We start from the raw sequence: 6,745 nt of genomic DNA, 5'->3' as shown, positions 1-6,745 counted from the left end.
GATGAAAACTATGATGAACTTGCTAGTATTCATGCTAATCAAGATGAAATGAATGACAATGATAAGAAGGAGATTGAGTGTCTAACTAAAGAACTAAACACTCTTAAGTTAGCTCATGAAACAACTCTAGAGGATCATAGAGAGCTCCAAAGGACACATGAGAAGTTAGGCTTCGAGAAGCTAAATTTAGAGCAAGAGCATGAGTTCCTAAAAGCTATCAATGATGATCTTCGAAAGAAGAGTTCTTCTTATCTTGCCAAACATCTCCTCTTGTCTACTTATATTCCACAAGTAAAATCTAGCAATAAGAACAAGAAATATTCTTCCTCTAGTAGTAACAATAACCATGTTAAATCCAATATTGTTGCTTCTAGTAGTTCTCTTGATTCCACTAATGATTCTCTTAGCCAAGTTACACTTGAGCAAGAAAATAGCTTATTGAAGAGAGTTATAGAGAAAGGTGTTTACAAGAGCCTTGCCGGAAGTAAGCAATTTGAGGAAATTGTATGCAAGCAAAGAAGGCACCAGAAGAGTCAAGGTGTTGGTTTTGAACGAAAGGTCAATGCCAATGGAGTTGAGTGGGAAGAAGATCAATACCCCAAGATGAAGTTTATTCCTCAACAAGAGAAGTATGATTCCACTTCTTTCAAGGGGAAACAAGCTCAAGATGATCTTCCACCACAAGACCACAAGCTAAAAGGCAAGGACAAGCTTCAAGAAGAGATTGATTCATTTAAAAGAAGCTCCTAGGGCCATGGTCAAGTGGGTTCCCAAGACTACGTCAAGTTCCACCTCATCAAGTATGACTATAAGTCCAAGGATTCCCATCAAGTTGATGTGGATCCCAAAGAAGAAGAACTAGAGTGTTCTTGAGTGTGACTCCACCAACATACTTAACTTATATTCATTTTGGCTAGAACATGTGCAATCAAATTTCATATCTTGCGCTAGTTCATGAAGTCACAAACCATCTTGTTGGTAAGACAAGGGACAAGGTAATCTAATGCTTTCATGGACATCATCATATTTGTGTTTCACTCTATGTCTATGGATATCCTTGCATCACTACTGTAGGATGGTCCAAACGCGATAGTCGAATCAGAGACCCTTCGACGAAACTGTGTGTGATGCATCAAGCACAATCGTTGATGTAATAAAACCGTCAAAAAATATGAAAAACGTTTGCGATGGCGGTGACATAAAACACGGTTCAAATTGGAGTTGCGTGTGTGATGAATGGCAAACGGTTAATCCAGAAGAACTGTTTGCTATGAGGCAGAACAACAGAAACGGGCAGCCAGATGAGGGTGTGTGCGATATACAGCATACAGTTCACTAGGATGAACTGTGTGTGATTAGGTAACACAATAGAAATAGTTCAACTGAACAAGATGTGTGTGATACGCGGCAAACATGTCCATAATCAGAAATGTGTGAGAAGACCAATAATAACACAGACGATTGTTGCTAATAAGCCGTGTGATTTGCTCTGTCTACAGAAGAATAACACACACACACATATATATATGAAATAAACATCCAATTACATAAGTGACTATATAGATCATTCGCACACACCTCAATAAAAATTGTATGCGTTCTAAACTAGGAGAAACGATCGTCTAGTCATCTACTTCTTGTGACGCTCCCGCCACTGCTCTGTGGCTTGATCCCTCGTCTAGGGCAGGAAGAAGACACTCCCTCATGTCAACGATCTGCATGTACATCTCGTAGCTTGTGTACGTGTCCTTGGCCGCGTACTTGATGTGTTGTTCATCCAGTCTCTCATGCCAGACACTGTGCCATGCATTCTTGTCCTTCTTGCTCTCATCCTTCATTTTCATGTAGCAGGGGTCGATGATGGCCGAGGGGAGGTCAACCAGGGAGTTATGTTTGTTGTTATCGCTGCCCCAGACCTTGTAGTGGTCCTGGATGTTGACAAGATTCTGGCATTTCAAGCCCGAAACCTTGAGCGCTTTTAGATCGTTGGTGGTGTCCACCATAGTGAAACTGTAGTAGGAGCTATTGATAAACCTGGAGAAACGCTCGCAAGGCCTTGTGGCCAGGTGGTAGTGGTAGACGAGGACGTCATGTTGCACGCACGACTGGGCAACGGGAACCTTCTGATCGTGCCCGGCACGACCGATGGTGTACTTGAGGTCGAAGCCGATCACTTGGTACTTGTCCTCGGCAAGCAACTGATCTATAGTTTGGATGGAGCTCTCCACCGGGACCAGCTCATTCGTTTACACCACCGAAAGGGCCTTCCCCCTCATGTGGGTATCCACTACATGATGCGTGGTGAACTGCCCGCCGTTGTCGTCGTCGGCCGCTGGGAGCGCCATTGGAGCCACGGGGAGCGCCATTGGAACCGCTGGATGTCCTCTCTATATGTGTCGTCGCGGGTGTGCTTATTGTGTCATGTGGCACGAGAGAGGAATGTAAATGGCCGTAGGAATAAATGGGGGCTGGGTGGCCTGGATTCTCGGCGCGTCCGCATGGCACTTTTTGCAGCGGGTAACTACATCGTGGCGCCGCGCCCGGCGGAACTGCATGCACACGAATGTGCGTGATCGTGCGCCGGCCCCAATCACTGGCAGCGCGCATGGAGGGACGAGGGCAGAGCACTCGGAGGGACGCGAGAGCAGAGCGCGCACAGCGGGACGCGAGTAGAGCGCGTCGTGGCCGCCTCAACCACAAGGAACAACACGCATAGAGCAGTTGAACACGCAGGAAATGGTCGTCTACAAGTCGGCTGATAGTTGCGTCGCTGCGTAGATAGCGGCCATGTGCTACTACCGCCATCTTGGTCTATTAGTCCTCTTTATATTCTGTGCCATATTTTGACCTTAAATTTAACCAACAAATTGTTAATGCATGTTGCAAAAATTGTATAATTGGAAACTATGTTCAAATACGAATCCAACGATATAATCTCTGGCGACATGCATTCGTATTTTATTAGTTAAATCTATAGTCAAAATTTGGCACAAAAATACATAGACGACTTATAAACCAGGACGGGGGTAGTAGGTAATTTAATCATAAATGTTTTTATTTTATTAATCATATGTGTATGTGTCCTTTCGTCCTCCTCTCGCACGTCTTGTCACCCCGCTGCCGCAGACGGCTTAGAGCACAAGCTTGAGCAGCGCGCGGGGGCATTCTTTTGGCCAAACGGTGGTGAGCCCGTTCCCGTGCCAGCTTCCCGCCCGAGTCGGTGAAATCCCCCAAAATCCCAATGCTTACCGGCCTGCTATATAAACCCTCACGGCCGGCGAGTCATGTGTCGCATTTTCCCCTCCCTCCATGTAGCTTATCTCGTCTGTTTCTCCCACAATTGCCAATGTTACCGATCTGTCGTCTTCGCTCAAGCACCCTGCCGTCATCAGAGGACAGCTCCAGCTGGGAGGCTACACCACGGCGGCGATGCAGTCCCCGGTGTAGTGTAGTGCGCGTGGCGTCTCTGTTGGGTGTGCGCGGAACACCCACCACACGCTCCGCCGCCGTTGCCCGTCGGCAGCTATTGCCGGTTGCCGTTGTCGCCACCCCACCGTCTACTGCCGTGTCCGCCACACCACCGTCAAAAGCCAGGGCCATCGCCCGCTCCGCCGCCACGGCCCGTGTGACAGCCTGGATTTTGCCTTCTCTCTTTTTCCGGACTTGATTTGCCCTTGCCTTGGATTTGAGTTTTTGGGATAATTTCAAATGGACTTATCACTTGGGCATGCCCTTGACTTTCACCCAAGTGACCCATCTACCTCTCATTCAATCTCATTTCTCTGTAAAGCCCCAAAATGGCCCAATGAATATTTTTCGTAAAAGAAACTCATTTCTCTTCTGGCCCAAAAATGCACTTTGTACAGCAAGTGTATTTTTCGTTGATCCAATGGAGCTGGTTTTTCTTGAGCCTCATTACCCTCCTAAGTAAACCTTAACCCCGGGAGATCAGCCCTAATGGCCTTCTAGAAGCCCTCCAAACTTGGCGACCAAGTTTCTGACCAGAAACTTGCCACCAAGCTTGAGTCACATCCGGTCGACCTAGCAGTAAGTTCTCAACCTCCCTAGACCTAACATTGCACGGACTACAGCCCAGACAAGGTTTGGCTGAGCGTGGCGTCGTTATGACCATGCCAGCATGGTGACCGAGTGTGGACACGGGCTCTGGCATGCGTTCGACGCGCTCTGCGTCGCGCCAGTGCCTCTGTTCGGCGCGTGCTCAAGCCAGAGCTCACCAACGACTGCCGCGCCACGCCACAAGCCTCGACTTATCACCCTTGACCTCTCCCTGGCGCTCGCCGATGCCGGAGACGCCGCAACGAGCATGGGCACGTCGCGGCCAAAAGTCACAGTGCGCCCATGCCCCTGTCTTCTTCTCCCCCTCCTTCATGTGCTCGTCCGCGAGCGTGGACAGCTCCCGTGTGATCGCTGAGCTCTTCCCCCCTCTCACTGGCGCCCTTCGTCGTCGCTCGCGGGCTTCCAGAGAGCTCCGATGGTGCAACGTATCCCCCTCCTACTCCAGCTATATATAGAGCCCCTCCCTCTGCCCCGAAGCCTCACACCGCACCTCTCAACCACCACGACCACGTAGCTTAGCCGCAGCCCAGCCGGGCAGGCCTCTGGCCGCCGTCCGCGACCAGAGCTCGCCGGCGATCCCCGCAGCCCCTCCACCCTTCTCTAGAGCCCCTCGAGCTCAACCAACCCCTCAGGCGCATCATTGGAGGTCCACCGGTGTCGCCTGGAAGCAGTAGAGCCCCTGGAGTCGGCCCTCGCCGTGGCCTTCTTCCTCTCCGGCAAGTCCCGACCGCCACCGCCGCTTGCGAGCTCGATTGCGAGCAGCTCGGGTCATCCCCCGACGAGCCACGGGTATAGGCAGGTGCGCCGTTGTCGGATCTCGGGTTCCGACAAACCCTTAAGGTTTGAACTCTGGGGTGCGCGTGAAGTTCTTTCCCTCCTACCGATCTACGCCCAAGCTTGCTAAGATCTCGCAGACGAACTCAACGAACTCGAAACACAGAAGGAAACGAGATTTATACTGGATCGGGCCACCGTCATGGTGTAATACCCTACTCCAGTGTGGTGGTGGTGGATTGCCTCTTGGGCTGATGATGAACAGTACAAGGGGAAGAATAGCCTCTTGAGGTTGAGGTGTTCTTGTGTTTGGTGAACTTGTGTGGGCGAGATGCCTCTGGCTTGCTTGCTTCTACTGTGGTGGCTAGCTCTACTTATATAGGCCCTGGTCCTCTCCCCAAATATTGAGCGGGAAGGGAGCCAACAACGGCGGGCAATTTGAAAGGGGACAGCTAGTACAAGCTATCCTGACAAAAGTGGTCTTCTCCTGCAAAAGGCTCTGGCGGTGACGCCGTCCTGGGCTCCATGGTGACCTCCGTCTTGTCGTCCTGCTGGTCTTCGGTCTCGTTGCACCGATATGGAAACCTTTGCTTGATGCCTCGGTACTCCGCGCCTGCGCCTGCCTCCTTAGCACCAAAGGGGAAACAAGGACGCTGCGCGCGCTGGCGCCCGCCTGGTGTCAATCATCATGGCTCACATCACGAGAGCCTCATGAGGTTTGCTCCGCCTTGATATCTCCGCTCCTCTTGAGCCTGCCTGGAGAGGCCGCTCCTGAGGAGGTCTTGCATCGTCCACCTCGTGAGGCTTGGCCCCTCGCGAGGGTCTTGAACGCCTTGTCGATGAAGATGGGCCGTACGGGCCTGCTCGCATAGCCACGCCGTGGGCCACAGGCAGGCAAGTCTGGGGACCCCCGTTCCCAGAACGCCGACAGTAGCCCCCGGGCCCAAGGTGTGCTCAGGCTTGGCTTTGCGGCGAAGCCAAGGGCCAAGCGCGTAGCGCCGCAGGCCCCAAAAGCCTGCGGCCTCGGTTGACGCGTGGCGGTTGATTGGACGTGGGTATCTCCGCTTCCCCATGCTGCCTCGGCAACTGCTTGATTTGACAAGTCCCTGCGACATGCAAGGAAAATCATCATTACCTGTGAACGTGGGAGGCGCCGGCTAGCCTTCTTCCGCTATAAATGGGGAGGGGGGCGGAGCCCCCGTCGCCCATCTCTTCTCGGTTCACTCGCTTCTTCCTCCTTGTTCCACTGCTAGCAGCAATGGCGCCCATCCGAAGGTTCTCCGCTGAAGAGAAAGGAAAGGCCCCGCGCGATGACCCGGGGCCGCTTCCGCCGAAGAAGAGGTCGGTTCACCGCCGTGACGAAGCAGCGATGCAGGTGGTGACGAGGCCTTGGTGCGAGCGGCCTCCTCCAGGGTATCCGCTACCCTTGTACACCCGAGCCGAGGGCTCGGGAGGGCGGAGCGACGAGCATTGGCGCGTGCACCACGGCCGAGGTGGACGCGTTGCGGCGGCGAGCACCGTCGCTCCCGGAGTCCATGCCGCGGACTCCTCATACGAGCTCGTGTTGTGGGCGGCGATGCCCCCAAGTTCCTGGATCCGTTTCCCATGCTTCTTCTCCGAGGTGATGCCGTCGAGGGGGCCTCTCGAGCTCTGGTTGCAGCATGCCGACTGCGACGCTCCGGCGACCGAAGCAAAGATTGAAGCAGTCTCCACCGGCAAGATCTTCATGACCCGCGGCTGGGGCGAGGTCGCGTGGGTTTGCTGCACGGAGGGCGCCCTCGCGATCCACTTCGAGTACAACGGTGCCTCCATGCTATTCTTCAAGGTCTTTGACGCGGAAGGTCGCCGCCTGGAGTGCTGCCCCGAAGGGGTGCACCAACGTGAGGCACGCCCC

Source organism: Aegilops tauschii, chromosome 2 (genome assembly GCF_002575655.3).
Source record: "Aegilops tauschii subsp. strangulata cultivar AL8/78 chromosome 2, Aet v6.0, whole genome shotgun sequence".
NCBI classification, from domain to species: Eukaryota; Viridiplantae; Streptophyta; class Magnoliopsida; order Poales; family Poaceae; genus Aegilops; species Aegilops tauschii.
The sequence above is the reverse complement of the archived record's forward strand: the minus strand, read 5'-3'. Positions refer to the sequence as shown.